Source organism: Sardina pilchardus, chromosome 10 (genome assembly GCF_963854185.1).
Source record: "Sardina pilchardus chromosome 10, fSarPil1.1, whole genome shotgun sequence".
NCBI classification, from domain to species: Eukaryota; Metazoa; Chordata; class Actinopteri; order Clupeiformes; family Clupeidae; genus Sardina; species Sardina pilchardus.
Window position 1 is genome coordinate 22,460,145 of NC_085003.1, and position 16,581 is coordinate 22,476,725.

Below are 16,581 nucleotides of genomic sequence, written 5' to 3' on the forward strand. Positions count from 1 at the left end.
ATTTACCATATTCACCTCCTTTCAAAATCAAAGGGGGGGAATTCTTTCTGCTTGCATCAATCCTTCTGTGGGCTACATTTTTATGAGATCATTTGCCGACCCACAAGAATGCAAATAAACAGCCTAACTGCCGACCCTCGGAGGAGAAACTAACCGACTCCGGCACACCTCTCGGCACGCAACGTGGCACGCCGACGTCGTCTCGTTTGTGGGGTTTGCGGTGTATTCTCCAGCCGGCTTGTGTGTGTGTGTGTGTGTGTGTGTGTGTGTGTGTGTTTTTTTTTTTTTTTACTCGCATGCCCTCCAGACGGCGCGGTACCCCACAGGAGGGCCAGAGACGAGACGAGACGAGACGAGAGGAGCCGGCGGTGGAGAGCGCACGGCTCCAAACATGCTCTTGCCTTCTCCATCCCGCTCCTAAAAGGGCACACTGTTATTTAACCGCGTCTCCAGAAAACCACCGCCGCAGCGGACCGACGTCATAGCCAGTGTCCCACTTCTGCCTCATGTCTATAAACTGTCCCTAACTACAGCCTCCAGCGTAATGGCCCGACATCCAGCCATAATAATCCCCGACCAAAACAGGCCTTTAATTAATAAGGCACCAGCCACCGCAAGCCCTGAACATGTGTTTAGCTTAGTTTAATTAATATTTGGCTAATTGGTTTGGCTCCCCCCCCCCCAAGGCAATAATTATGCCCATTTTTGTATTGGGTTGGCTAAACTGTGTTTGTGTTTGTGTGTGTGTGTGTGTGTGTGTCCGTGCGCGCTTGTGTGGATTTAACCACATTGTCAGGAAGATATCACTGAATGTTTTGAATTAAGCCACACACACACACACACACACACACATATTAAGTATATAAAACCATAGGCTGAACTATCTGCGCAAAACTATCTTTTAGGCACAAAGGGAGGCCTGTTTCATTGTGGACGGGCCCCTCCACTCTCAACGTGAAACTTGATGCACAGAAGCATACCACAGACACGCTGCCAAAACTGAGGGAGAAAATAGAGGGAGGGGGCAGAGCAAGTGGTTGGGTGGGGGGGGGGACGGGTGGATTTCAGGAGGCAAAGAGAAAGACCAGAAGCTGGAGAACTCCCATTTCAGCCATGAAATATGCCTGAGTCAGGAGAAGCAACCCAGCAGCTGACTGCACGGAGAGAGACAAGCTATGAAAACAAGCCCCAGACTGTCCAAGTGAGAAACAGAGGACCGCACTCTGCCCCGCGCCCGGCCAAAGGCTTCGCTGGTCAGTGAATGTGTTTATTAAGAGAAGCTCTACAGAAAGAAAAAAAAAACAGCAAACAAAATGCTTCTGTATGCGACAGTGCCGCCACACAGAGGGGTCTTCTCAAAAAGCGGACGTCTGTACGTCAGTGCACTGCACACACACTTCCTAGGCCTTAACTAGGCCGTGGCGCTTCATTCAGCGCTGGAACTTTTCTATCCTGCGGGAACAATGTCTTAATTATGATCCCAAATGATAACTCTCTCGAGTCGAGTCGGAGTCGATGGAAAACAGGAAGCCTGGCAGCGGAGCACAAATGAAGGGAAAAGCGGGGCTCATAGCGGGGCCGTTTTCACCCGTGACAGGATTTCCAGTGAAAGGCAACTCTGTGAGGGAAAACAATCAACGGTCACACGACTTAATCTGTGTCTGCCGCTTCGCTCCCCACCATGAACACAAGCGCAGTTCGTTGGGAAAGTCCAGTTGTGAAGACTCGGATAATGGACTATAAATCCTTTAAGCACCAAGCTGAGTATCAATTACACCATGAGTTGCTATGTGTGTGTGAGTGAGTGTACACATGTTTGCTTGTTTGTTTGTGTCTTTGTGTGTGTGTGTGTGTGTGTGTGTGTGTGTGTGTGAGAGAAAAGAGCTAGAGAGCGAGAGACAGAGAGAGAGAGAGAGAGCATTACATGAAAAATATCTAACCTTATCTGCACTTCAACCAAGAAAATGTAGGCAAGGAAAAGCCAGCAGATAGCAAACCCTTTGTCCAACTCCAAAACTTCGCTCTGATGTTGCTCTGTTACTTGCTTGCTCAGCAGTTCATTCTCAATCAGCATAGTGCCTGTGCCATTATGAGGGACAAATCCCAGCTGGAGGACGAGTGTCACACGGTGCTATCTGCGAGGGAAGCATCTGGCTCACCTTAGACCTGCCAGACACCTCTTCAAGAGTGCGCCTGCCAACCAGGCGCTCCTCAGTCAGTACCTCTCCTATCTGCCAGGTCCAGCTTGTCAAACGCTCACTTTTTTTTTACCTCATTACAAGCGCAACACATGCATTGTGGAGGGAAACCAACCAAACTGCAGATAAGCACCAAGAATCCTTGGGCCGAGCACAAACAAACAGTCTGTTTCCTCCCGATAAAGAGCACTTGTCAGCAGCTGTGGTGCTGGGACTTCCTTGTCTGGAGAGAGGACTAAAGGGACCCTCAGTTTTAGGCTCTTGTCCAGTCCGCAGCTGGCTGTGGCTGAGATTGCTGTGCGTCTGGGTTTGTCTGTGCGTTCACGCAGGTGTCTTTATCTCCAGGCGTGTGAGCATACAGTATGTGTGCGTCCGTCTGGTTCACAGTGAACAAGGACATTTGCGGGCTATGATAACTATCTCTGCTCGTATAGAGTAAGGGCCCCCGTGGACCGAACAAATCACCCTCTCCAGAATTAATCATGGAAGTTTGGTCCTCGCATGCATCTATGCAGTAAAATGTGCACCCCATCCATTACAGGCAAGCACCTTATGCCACGCCGTCGCCGAGCTAATGGAGGGTCCTCCTCCTCCGGCAATCGAAAAAAGCAATTTTCTGGTGGAGCCGGCAGATACTCTATTTAGCTTCCAGGCTCTCTGCGGACCATCGGCACTGGTGCATGCAGGACCTGACGTACGGCGCGGGGGGGAAACAAGTGATGACCCGGCCTCGTTTTTTTCTGCTAGCTCTGTAAAAATCTGTCGATACAGGACGTGCGCGGCAGGAGGAATGAGAGAGTGCAGCAGGAGGAGGAGGAGGAAGAGGAGGAGGAGGAGGAAGAAGAGCAGAGAGCACGGGGCAGAGAGAGTAAAAAAAAAGAAAAAGGAATCACTTGGGCTGATTAGGCGAGCGAAAACTGCAGCGCTGGATCAAACGAGGCAGATCATCTGCGGGCGCGTCAGCGGACATTAGCGTAGCGGAGGGCCAGACGGAGCTGGCGCTGCGACACTGGCGCCCCGCCGAGCAGAACCGCAGATTAATTTAGAGGGGCTCAGCCCTTTAATGACCGATTCCACGCCTGCCCGGGCACCACAATGCCACAGACTCATCTCTCTCGCCAGAGAAACGCCAGCGTAGCACCCGCAGCGCCCAGGATCCCCGTCACAGGAGTAAAGGCCGATAGCCGCCACAGGTAGACCCTGGTGGGCTGGAGAGCTATGGCACTGAACTCTCAGCTCTATCTAACTAAACGTTGACTGGACCAGGAGCAATGATACTGGGTGCTGTTCAACTGGATCCTATAGCAACAATGAATTGTGGGGAGAAAAACATACTGTATGTGACCAGCCTCTGTGAACAGGGAATACAGTATATCAGAACAAACTAAATGTCCTGGTGGCCCACTACTACAAGGACAGTCTTTAAACAGTGAAACCAGTGGTTTCAAGTCCTACTGTAACAGTAACTACCATAAGAGTCTCTTCGACAGAATAAGATGCTGTGGTCTAGCCAAGAATGTTTGTTGGTGTGAGGTCAATCCCATAGTGAACATCCAACACACAATAACATATTGTAAATTAATTATTTAGCTACCTACAGTAAGTAATCTCACAGCTGTATTTCATCAGAAGCTGGTGAATTGGCAATGTTTCTAAAAAAGTAACTTCACTGTTTCAATAGTAGTTTCATCAAATGCAATTAATATCATTGTTTCAGCATCCACCGCCAAAGCAACAAGATAATCTGTTGAGACTAGTTGTCTTTTATTGAAATCTCCATCATCACCACTGACATAACCAAGTCATAGATATGGAAAATGCAATTTTCTTTTTTTCGTTTCATCATCTGTCCTGACAATATAAGAGATAGCATTTGGAATGTACATAGTGGTAGTCGTAAGATATACAGTAGCATCCATAATAACATGTTCATAACAGGGTTATGCCAGCGCCAGCACAAGGGCTTCAAATGAACGTTTACTTTACGTCAAGTCCATAGTTTAGTCGGTGACCAGGATTTATGGATGGAGAATGTCACAGAGTTTACCAATGTGATAAGGGTTTGATTAAAAGAGGCCTCAGATTGTTTCACCAGGAAAGATAAGCTTTAGAGGAGAGGGCCTGTCATTTTCCCTCTGAGCACCATCTATATCTGATTGCAATATAGTATTACTGAGCTCTCCGCTTTGCAAATTCATCTTGAATTCCTTACAACCACAGAGATCCTATAGCTGCAATCTACCGGTCCATGAAAAATGAACCATAATCCTTCAGTGATGCTGTCTGGATGTCTTTTTTTTAAACAAATGTGCAGTTTTGCCGAGCAATGTGGCCTTCTTTCTCCCTGCAGACATAACTATTGTTTCAGCATAATTACTTCCCATCTCCCCAGCGAGCATTGTTAGGAAAACACAGCTCTGGGCAGTTCTTCCAGAGCTTTAGTCATCCTTATTGGCACGGCAACGGCACTGCACCCCCGTCTCCACATTGCACTTCAGACCTCCTAGGCTTAAAATGCAACAAAAAAAAATGCAAACTCTCAACCGCTGGGGGAGAAGGAAATGACCCATAATGCCCTCCACATCCCTACAAGACATGCACAGTCCTGCAGTACAGGCGAAGGCTGACATCAGCCACAAGGCTACATCAACAACCAGGAGGTCACGGCGAGAGCATATGTCGGGGATTACCTAAGGTCAGCAGCACCGCTGGGTGGAAAAGACCGAGGTCTCCTCGGCTCCCCGCAAGGCAGCACCACCTGGCCATCAGGTCTCCTCAGACTCACCTGAGAGCTGAGAGCAGCCGTGACTTTCAAGCTGGAGCACACAGATGCGCGCACACAAACACACACACACACACACACACACACGCCACGGCTCACCTCTGCTCATAGCAGCGCCACTTTAATGGATCCCTCTGAGCCCGTATGTTCATGCACAAGTGCCTGGCTAATTGAAACCTGATTTCTTTCTTCAGGGCCTCCACTCTACTCCACTCTAGTCTGCAGAGCAAGTGCACCACAGGCACTCCCAACCCATATGCCACAGATTCAGCTCTCTAATACGGGCTTCTGCAAGCCTTCATTTTCCCTAAAAAGAGAAATATCTGCTGGATCTTTACTGATGGGCTGTTGTGCTTCAAGTCCTTAGTTTAAACGATTACTACATGTTTACAAAAGCTTTATGAGCATATATTTATAGAACAAATTATGTAAGAATAGACTTAATAGGAAACAAATGACTTTCTTGGAATAAAAACTCATGTAGGACAAATTGCCAAAACCAGCTTTTAAGACTACAGAGAACATTAATCTTTGAGAGTAGAATTCTCTCTGACACGCAGTGCAATATATATTTTTAACATGTCAGGACGAAGGGTCGTCTCTTTCCTCTTGATTGATTCAAACTGGCAGTGGACTCCTGCCCTACAGCAAAGGTGTCGCCAAAAGAGACATCCATCTCCCGACCCCGCGTGTCTTGGGGAACAATCCCCGCTATGATGGGACCTCCTGGGCCGACGATGAGTGCTGTCACTCCCCGTGGGAAAGCCGCCAGCTTGACGGCACAGCAGTTACGCTTTAAGATCACAAACAACACATGACATTTTCCGCGAAGAAGCCCATTCTGTGGGCTACTTGAGGTAAACCACATCTTCAACCTTAATCTTACTTTCACGATTTATAACGCACAATTTAGAGAAGTTTAGATGGGCAATACTTCGCAACTAGCCGACACCTAACGGTTTACAAATCTTGACTGCAATTTGGATTAGGCTACTATGGTGAATTGTTTCTGCCACAATATAGGATTCTAACAGTGTCCTTACCGCGGGTGCCACAAAAGACTGAATGTGTTTTTCACAAATAAATGAAATAGACACCAAAAAGAACAAAGAACCACCACATTGTTGCTCGTGAACGGACTAGAAATACCAGAACGCCTGCTGGAAATTGGGTAGCCTACACAGACATAAAGACACAGGGAAAAACGCGATATTAAAAATACTTTGGCTATTGTATTTACACCAAGCGATATCCATTACCAAAGTATCCTGCCGACATCAGAATTGCACTTTGTGTTCCTCCCGGCAGCTAAAAGAAGCGCTAACAGTAAACCCCCTCAGAATAACAATGAATGGTTGGCATGACATCTAATTAAATTACCGCTATCGACGAATACCAATCAGCTGCAAAAATCCCCTCAACAGCCCCAGCGACTGCTGCGCTTTAAGATCACATAGGCTACAACTAAGCTCATATTATAATTACAACATCGTTGCAAAGCCTATCGACTGAAAAGTAGTGTACATCATGATAGACACTTAAATACAATAAGTTACAGTCCGTTTCAAAACAATAAAAGCAACTTGTTTGTACAACTTACCTCAAATACGGCTCAGAATCGAGATGTTTATCTTGCCTACGCTGCGCTCCTGTAGATATAGCGGTATCAAGCAACAATATTTTCAGATTGTTGTATAGCTATTGAACCGGCTGATGAACTTCTCGGGATAATTCAAAACAAACACCGCAGTCTATAAATTCCCGTGTCCCTAGAACCGTACTCCCAGTTTGGTCATGCCTTCTCAGTGCGGGAATGGTATGCCAACAGTTTTCTTTGGGAACTCGCTTCACGCTGAGGACCGTATGAGCATCCACAGTGATCAGCCTACAAGGGCGGGCACTCGGCACAGAGGTTTACGCCTACTGTTAACTTATTTGCTCGAATACCGAGCCGAAATTTCTTCCGTTCAAGTTGTAAATAATAGATAGGCTATACAGTTGTTATATCACAATGTTTCTGAAGTTGAAGTCGGACCGATGCGTAACATCCAACCAATCGCATATTCTAATCGACCTCTCGCCAAAATAAATGAGAGTGTTTTACAAGTGGGAGGGGACTGCGCGTTGGGGCAAAAGTGTTTGCTTTCCGCTGTGCCCCGCATGTCACTGAAACCACCACAGATGGCGAGATAGATAAGGCAGCCTAAACGATCTTTCCTCCTCTCACTCCACACAGGTCATGACACTGACATTCCCTGTGGCATACGTGCGATAGCCACACCGCCCCTCTTTAATTTTAAGATGAACCTCAGATTTATGTGGGTAGCGTCTTGGGGATACACGCGCGTCCTGATTGATGATTCAGTGGGTGTGAGAGAGTTCAATTGGGTATGATATTTGGACAGGATTTCAGATGTTCACTCTCTCTCTCTCACACACACACACAGACACACAGACACACACACACACACAGACACACACACACACACACACACAAAAGCCTGTACCCTATTTGTAAGCACCAGTCTCTTCTTAGCAATACACAACATTTCTGTAATGGCCGCATTCCACTAACAATTACAACTCGATGACTTTTCCTCCCAACAGCATTATTAGCTAAGTGTTTGCTGGTTAACAACTGACAGTAACAGTATCTAGCAGAGCACAGCTGCCTGTGGTCATAGAGACGAGAGACACGTGTTGGTGTGTTGGGTAGACACATGTGTAGGAGATTTGGCATGTGCTGTCTGCCTGTTATTGAAATGGGAGCCCTCGGGCCTAGTCAGGCGGCTGCCAGGGGCTGTAGTGAACGTGATTTCAGTGGTAAGAAAGGGGGGAAGGGGAGAGAGCATGCAGTGTCCCTCCTCCCTCTCTCTTAAGACAACACAGGAGGCAGGGCCCTCTCTCTCTCACTCTCTGTATCGCTCTCTTCACTATAGTCGCCATAAAACCTTTTCTCAGACCAAAGAGTGTTAGTCTTTTGGATTCACTCTCCCTGTGTCTACGACCTCTGAAACCAGCTTTGCTTGTTGTTGCGCTGTGTTAACAGAGACACAATGGGATGACACAAATCTCATGGTCATTTATTAGCTCAGGACAAAAGACGCCGTTACCGGCCTTCCGTTTGCGCTCCATTTGGTTCTTGATGAATGAGCCATTGAGCAAGCGCTGCGACTGAAGGGGTGTGTGTGTGTGTGTGTGTGTGTGTGTGTGTGTTTGAAGGACGTGATTGAAAGACTTCACGAAGAGAGTTCCCAAAAACTGCATGTTTATCTCTGAGGATCTGTTTGAGGAACAAGCGGGTCGAGCTGCTCTCAGCACCCACCACAAACACTCACAACATCATCTGTGTGCCTTTAACACTCACGACATCATCTGCGTGCATTTAACACTCGCGACATCATCTGTGTGCATTTAACACTCTTATCATCATCTGGGTGCTTACGGAGATTCTTCACTGTCTGGTAGACATTTGCTTCATTTTCTAATGAAAACAGTATTTGGGAGCACTAACGTGCTCGGGCTGCATCAGACACACTGACAGGCTGGGTTGTAAAGATTCCTTTTAGAGATACTCAGGCTGTTTATGCACACCCTCACACACACACACACACACACACACACACACATACACACACACACACACACACACACACACACACACACAGGCACACACACACGCACACACACACACACGCACACACACACACACACACACACACACACACACACACACACACAGACTTTGCCCCCCAGACTGGAAAGCACAGTGAAGCTTTTACTTCCATGCTACTGTGAGCACACTATTGTCACTGTCAACCTCACACAATCACACACACACACACACACACACACACACATAGATCCCAGGACACTGTGCTCTCATTCACATTTTGTCTAACACGCATCATCACAGCATGTGTGGATACACACACACACACACACACACACACACACACACACACGCACACATACACACACGCACACACACACATACAAACTCATTCTATTGTCACTTCCAAATGTTGAACAACCCCCCCCCACCCCCTCTCTCCATGTCCATCTTAAGCCTTCTCCCCAGGCAGCCTCATTCTGTCAGGGGGCATCAGGCTGCACCCACGGGACAAGCTCCCCGCGCTCCCCGCGCTCCCCGCGCTCCACTCCGCTCCACTCCGCTCCACCGGCGCTGCCCAGCACAGAAGCCTCCAGGGCCCGACTCCCTCCCGAGACGCGCGCTGCACCCCGTCAGCTAATCACCGTACGGGCGTAAGGCTGGCCGGGGTGAGAGCGCGGTTATCAGGCTGGAGCGCCGAACCGGGAGTGTGCGCCATAACAAGCATGTAATGGGGACAGGCCAGAACATTTGGACTCGTCGTGTGAATAAATCGTCTCTGCACACACACACACATGGTCTGTGTTACCCTTGAAATTAGTTACATGTCCACATATGTTATTTCATCTGCTGCACAGTTCTTCAATTCCTCAGAGATAATACTATAGACAGTAAGGCTGCGTTCACACTCACACTCACACTCGCGCACACACGCACACGCACACACACACACAGAGACACACACACACACACACACACACACACACACACACACACACACACACACAGGGGCGGTAATGGAAGGTCATGGCAAAGGAGAGTGTCTTCCTCATTTGAAATGTCTCCTTTTGTTCTAGAGCGTTGTGTTTGTGTGTAGCTTAGCAACCAGTGAGAGCTGTGTTTTTGTCTTCATGAGTGGAGAGCAGAGAATAGAACTATTTCTCTCCGTGCGTGGAGGTTAGCGAGAGAGACAGGGAGAGGGAGGAGCTAAGGAATACTTATGTCAAGGTGAACAAGGTGCAGAAATGGAAAGATCCTTTTAAACCAAAGAAAAACAGACCCTAAGCTGTTGACACTGTGTCAGGAGCACTAACATCATGTAATCCTCATATTCTACTAGTCACTGTCTATTGACTCTGGGTTAGACTTGTTGACTTGAGTTGGTCTTCTTTATATTCTGGCTGAAAATGATAACCTCAAAATAGCTCATGTTAGAGCTCACTTAGAGCCCAAACAGAGTGAGTGTGCAGATTGGCAGATCCACGCTAGTTGAGGAAGAGGACTCTAAAGGATGCTTTAGAGACGTGGGACCCGTGCCTGCTGGGGCTCATGTTATGAGATCTGATGAGGATACTTGGGGTGGAAAGGATGCAGCCCATGAACCATACGTGATTAGCCCATAGAGAATCTTACTGTGATTAGCCCGTAGAGAACCGTACTGTAGTGATTAGTCCGTAAACAACCGTACAACAGTGATTAGCCGGTACAGAACCGTACTGTAGTGATTAGCTCATAGAGAACTGTACTATAGTGATTAGCCCATAAAGAACCGTACTGTAGTGATTGGCCCGTAAAGAACCATACCAACCATGTTGTGATTAGTCTGTAGAGAACCGTACTGTTGTGATTAGTCTGTAGAGAACTGTACTGTAGTGATTAGTTTGTAAAGAACCGTACTATAGTGATTAGTCTGTAGAGAACCGTACTGTAGTCATTAGCCTAGCCTACACTGCATTTGAAGCCTGTTCTCTGAGCACACAGATCAGTGTAGGAAGATGGATGAGAGGTTTCTCTCGCATGTATTTGTGGGGAGACATAAGAAGACATAAGTAGATTTATTTGATGATTGGAAAGCCAGCAGCAGGTTTGTATTTTGGTCTTTCCCTTATACAGTACGCGTCTGAAATAAACTTGGCTCAGGCAGCCTCTCTGCCAAGGATGGGGGATCTAAAGTTAGTAAATTTCAGTCTTAATATATTTTGGGAAAAAGTTCCTTTTCCCTGTGATTTTCCACCACCATCCTGTGTGAGAGGAGGATGCACAGCGTGATACAGCAGCAAACGTCTCCACTCAAACAGAGTAATCAAGTCAGGTCTGTCCAGGCTCACCAGACAATACTGAGAACAGTGGCATCTGCTTGAGCAAAGCCCGCTGTCATGACACTCACAGTGATGAAGGGCTGTACCCCCCCCCCCCCCCCTCAAAGGGGTGGGGGGCGTGGGGTGCAAGCCTGAGAGGACGGAGAAAGTGAGGGGTGGGGGGTGGACAGAGTGGAGACAAGGAGGATGGGAGGAGATGGGGGATGGCCGGGGAGAGTGCGGGAATGAGCAGAGAGTTGGGTGGAGGTGGTGGTGGTGTGTGTGTGGGGGGCAGGGGGTGAGGGGGTGAAAGAGAGAATGAGCAGTGTCACACATATTCACATTGAGGCCCACTGATGCTTCGTGCCCCCTCCCCCCACCTTCCCCCCCATGCTCCTCTGGGGGCACGCTATGCTGTGCTGTGCTGCGCCTTCCCGGTCTCCGCCTCTGGAGCAGGCCAAGCCAAGCCAAGCGTGGCAGAAACCCACCATGTACCTCGGCAGCCCCCAGGAGGACGCGCTGGTGAGCAGGGGGAGAGGAGAGGAGAAACTGGGGCAGGGGAGCCGCACCTCTCCATCCCCTCCCTCCCCCCGCCCCACCGCACTGCCCCTAATCTGATTCACTACCAGGGAGCCATCCATTTCTCTGTCAAGGACACATTTGTCCCTGCTTCCATTTCATTTGAATTTTTCAGGGTTTTTTTTCTTTCTTTTCTTTCCCACCACCAGCCCGGCTCTCTCCACAGTCATACGTCTGCCGTTCAATTAAATTTGCACACCAGGATACCACTTCAGCGCGCGGCACATTCTTCAGTATTTCATCAGGGCGCTTAAATGCAATAATGTACCATGAGGAATGCATAATGTATGTTTGTGTAGCACTGACAGAAGAGCCCGTGTATTAAAGGTGAATGAGAGTGTGTTTGGAAATGCTGCAGGCTTCATACAAGCACACGCCACTGCACAGGTCCTCTCTCCAAACCACAAGGGCACGGCTATTTCAAAATGTCAGGCTCGGCGGTGATGAAATTGGACATGTGAGTGCTCTGATTGATTGTGTGTGTTTTGTGTCTCTCTGTGTGGCTTGTGTGGGGAGCTGCTGGAAACGAATGGGAGAGAGATAAAGGTTTTATTTCGCTGGGATAGGGTTCATTTGGAGATTATTTTGTGTAGGGCTCATCAGTCTTTTTTTTATGAACTTTGATGGACATTTTTTGCTTTGAATGATGTGGGGAAGACACCACAACTATTGTGCTCTGTCTCTCGCTCGGCTAAATTTGTCCGTGGCTAGGCTGATGTGAAAACCCGCTCACATAGCATCCGCAGGATCCATAAAGACCATAATTCTCACTGCTGTCTCTCTTTGAGCTCCAGACATACCACTACAACAGACCGACTGTTAGTGGACCTTGTAATGATGTCCACAGAGTTTGTTTTGGATTACGCCCAGTGGGTTCTCCACGGCAAAAAGGAATTCCTTTCAACAACCTTAATCTCCCGCCCTCTTCGCCTTCTCACTAACTGTACTAGCTAACTGTTTGTGTGGAAAAAATGCCTCGCATGTTGCTCAATGCTCATGCAATAGATTTCTTCTTCTTTTTTCCCCTTTTTTGGAGGATGCTATCCTGCCAGTGTCTGCATGGAAACCAGCACTTCCTTAGCAACTGCCTCCCCACTGGCTGCATGCGGTGCCCAGTGCAATGTGCTTGCTGGAGGGCTCAGCTGTCAGTGGAGCCGGGCGATCGAGCGTTTTCATTACCGCTACCTGAACTTCACTCAGCCCCTGCGTGCTCCTCCGGGGATTGCACCAGCACCTGCCAGCGCTCGTGGACGTCAATGCGAATCGCAGGCCTCCTCCTCCTCCTCCTCCTCCTCCTCCGTCTGAATTACTGCGGGCTGCGGGAGGATGTTGATCGCAAACACGGTTGAATTCTACAGGCCCCTTTTGTGTGTCTCCTCGTCGCTTTGGTGCTGTAACGTGACAGCCGAGCGAGATCAAACAGACGGAGGGAGAGAGAACACTGCAAACACAGACAGGGTTACTGCACGCTCTGAGGAGATTTCCCACAGACAAACATTGTCTACACAAAATGTGTCAGTGAGGATAGCAGGGAAGCTGGAGAAAAAAAAAACAGACAAAAGACAGAAGCACGTTCACAGTCATCCCTCCTCGTCCTTCTGCTCTTCTTGGAATGCTCTTCTCCATTCGCCTGGGCTGTACACTCGCCTGTCTGGACATGTAAGAGGCCTACAGCCTCAATGACGCATTACTATAACAAACACCTTTTAGGGGATTGCCCCAAAAAATTTTAGTCATGCATGCTGCCAAAACAAAATCCCGAAACAAGCACAAGCTACATTTGCTAGTGGCTATTGTGGAATGTAGAAATATATCTTGTGTTTCCAAGTTTCCATTACACTTATATCTGTAAGGTAGGCAAGGCAGGATCATGCTTAAAGTCACTGTTGTTGTGGTGTGGAGTACCTCAGGGACTAGTTCATGGGCCCTTAGGGTTAGAGCTGATGAAGGCAGTACAGACGGTCAGAAAGGTCACACAGTACTGAGAGGCAGTTCATACAGAATGGTGGAGCGAGCTCATTTACTGGCTCTAACAAACAAATCGTTTTATTTTTTCGGTTTGGACTTTCCTTCCTAAGCACAACATAAATGTGCACTCACTCGTGTGAATATTAAAACTCTGAAATGTGATTATGCAAGGTCATTATGACACAGTGAGTCATGGATGCCTGGAAGTGTCTTTTGTTTTGCCAGAGAGAGAGAGAGAGTGGTTGTGTTGTGAAATGTACAGCTCCAGAGTTAAGTTAAACTGTCTTACTGCACTCGGCTCGACCTGAGGGACTTCTCCTCATTCCTCCCAATAACAGCTTTAGATCTCAAAACTAATGTCTTTGATGCCATCTCCTCAGGGACTATCCTGACAGCTTGGATTCCCTGCTGAAGTTGAGACGTCTGGCCAAGGAAATGTTAACATGAGATCTGAGCAAAGATTACCTTGTTAAAATGCCTGTCAGCTTTCTCCCTCTCTTGCCTTCTCTTGCCCTCTTTCCCCTGCTCTCTCCCTCTTTCTCCCTCTCTTTCTCCCTCTCTCCCTTTTAACAAGCAGAGGGTGTTGTGTGCTGAGGTCTGTGCTCACCTCACACCTTGCATCTCTGGGTTTCCTTCCTCTTATTAAACTGTTTACCCTGCAGAAGGCACATTGTTAATTACCGCAAACGCCACAGACGCTAGTGCCGGAGGGGGGAGAGCTGCTTAATTATTGAAGCAGTTTCCACTCGCCGAGCAGAGATGTGACAGAATGCACACGCGGGAAACTGGAACAAATTTAGAGCCACCCCCCCACCCTCCCCTTCCTCCTCTTCCTCCTCTTCCTCCACCAGTACCACCAGCACCACTACTCAGACAATGGCTCACACATGCTTGTGCCAGAGGAGGCGAAATCAGCCAGGGAGAGAAGAGGCGCTCAGTATGCGCCCAAGTGTTTACCACCCACACAGGTGAGCGCTCATGCTAAGTAGCACTTCTTTTCAATTAGCGCACCAGAGCCAGCAGGAACACAGGGAATTATATGCTGAGGCACAGACTTATTATTCTTCTCTTTTTGAAAAAAAATAATAACGGCAGATCATTTTTGGAATAATTGCAAATTTGCGCTGACAGCTGAATGCTCTCCAGAGGAGAAAAACCTTTTGGATCAAACATCTTAGTTCCTCTGTGCACAAAGAGAGAGAGAGAGAGAGAGAGAGAGGCAACGGAAACCTGTCCCACTGAAGTCAGACTAATGGCTATTTAATTCCAGGCAGTAACAGATTATCAAAGCCATTTAAAATAGCAATTATGAGAAGATGGAACGTGAAACGAACGGCTGCAGGAGGGGGGAAGAAAGGGGAGGGGGGGTCACTTTCACTGAGAGGCCACAAGGAGTGATGAAGAATGCAAATGAAATAAGCACTTTTTTAATCCCTCTTCCCTCCAAGAGCCGGAGAAGAATATATTTCTCTCTCGCTTTCTTACCCCCCTCCACCATCATTGAATTCAAAAGGCAGAGCTTATGATTTAATCTATTCTACAGTAGAGGCCAGAGAGAGAGAGAGAGAGGGAGGGAGGGAGAGAGAGCTTCTTTTCCACACTTCCCAGTGCAATAATGAAATGCATTTAACTGGAACTGGGGGAAGACAGAAGACAAAGAGGCGCAGAAGAAAAACAGGCAGAGAACTGGAGAGAAAGGGAGGAAGAGAGAAAGAGAGAGAGAGAGAGAGAGGGAAAGAGAGGCAGCAGTCGGATGAGAGAAAGTGAGGGAGAGAAGGCAGGGTAAGACCACTTTAACTTAAGTGCCTCACACATAAAATATACAAAGCTTTGCCTGCTTCTGCTCTTGGGCCTGACATTTGGAGTGAGTGCTCAGAAGACGCCGACAGAGGAATGCTAACACGTCCACCTCTCTTTTTTATTTACACTGGGGGCTAAAAACAGCCCAGTGGAGGTGAAAAGAGAACTAATGCCACAAGGAAAGCAAGAGAGAGAGAGAGAGAGAGAGAGAGAGAGAGAGAATGGCGGAGGTATTGTGAGAGAGGAGGGTCACAGAGATGCAGGCGCCTCAGCATTGACATCACGGCGCGGATGAAATAATGACATAATGACGTAAATGAGATGTGACAAGGGGTCGTTATGGAGCTGACCTGTGGATCAGAGCAGAGAAGTACACACACACACACACACACACACACACACACAAACACTCACACACACGCACACACACACACACACACGCACGCACGCACGCACACACGCACATACACACACACACACACACACACAAACACACACACACACACAGATAAGATAAAATCATACACACAGACATACACATTCACATTTATACAAAACCACACACTGAATGACACTTAACCTCAAATAAATACAGACATACACACACACAAAATACGGACACACACACACACACACACACATACACACATACAGACACACTAGAGATGCGCGGATAGCGGTTACAGCCGCGGACTCCGCGGTTAAACCGCGGATCGGGCGGATGACCTTACGAAAAATAATATTTTAATTAGATTCGGGCGGGTGGCGGTTGAACCGATCAAATGAAAAAAATATATATAAGCTACATTGTTAAATACTGTTACTTACATCCGATAAAAACATGCACACTTTTCTCATCAGGCAGTAATTTGGTCTAGTTGTGTCTATGCAGTGCATGCTGCTTTGTTTACTATCAGAGATGGCAACGCCGCCAGTGAATGTGCGTGACAAACTCAAAAGTAACAACAAGTTTAAATTAAGTTGCCTATGTTTTCGTCTGCAGTGTGCAATAAGAAAGTAGAAGTTTATAACTTGTATGTAAGGCCTGCTGATATGGATTGCACTGTCTGCCTGGAAAAGACGTGTACTCGTGCAATCAAAATTAACGGGAGTCTTCAGAACAGGCTCGTCCTAGTCGTCACCCTGACAAGCTGCATGGAGTTAATTGGCCTGTAATGCGAATGGCTTGTTGTTATTCTATTCGGACTTTCTTTCTTTTTGTATAAAGAATAAAGTGTAATCGCCATTAATTAGACTAAATAGCTGCATCTTTCTAGAACAAGAGCTTTCTCGCGTCGCATCAGCGTCTTGGATCACCCATAGACCTTTTAAACAAATAGCGGA

General features: G+C 47.6%; 1 protein-coding gene across 1 annotated transcript in view; it reads right to left on the reverse strand.

Moving 5' to 3' along the window:
* The window catches only part of tspan18b (tetraspanin 18b), a 38,577-nt gene extending 31,584 nt beyond the window's left edge, over positions 1-6,993 (reverse strand). Inside the window, exon 1 of the mRNA XM_062547080.1 lies at positions 6,581-6,993. The gene's annotated coding sequence lies outside the window, so the exon portion shown is untranslated. The remainder of the gene's footprint in view (positions 1-6,580) is intronic.
* Between the last annotated feature and the right edge of the window lie 9,588 nt (positions 6,994-16,581).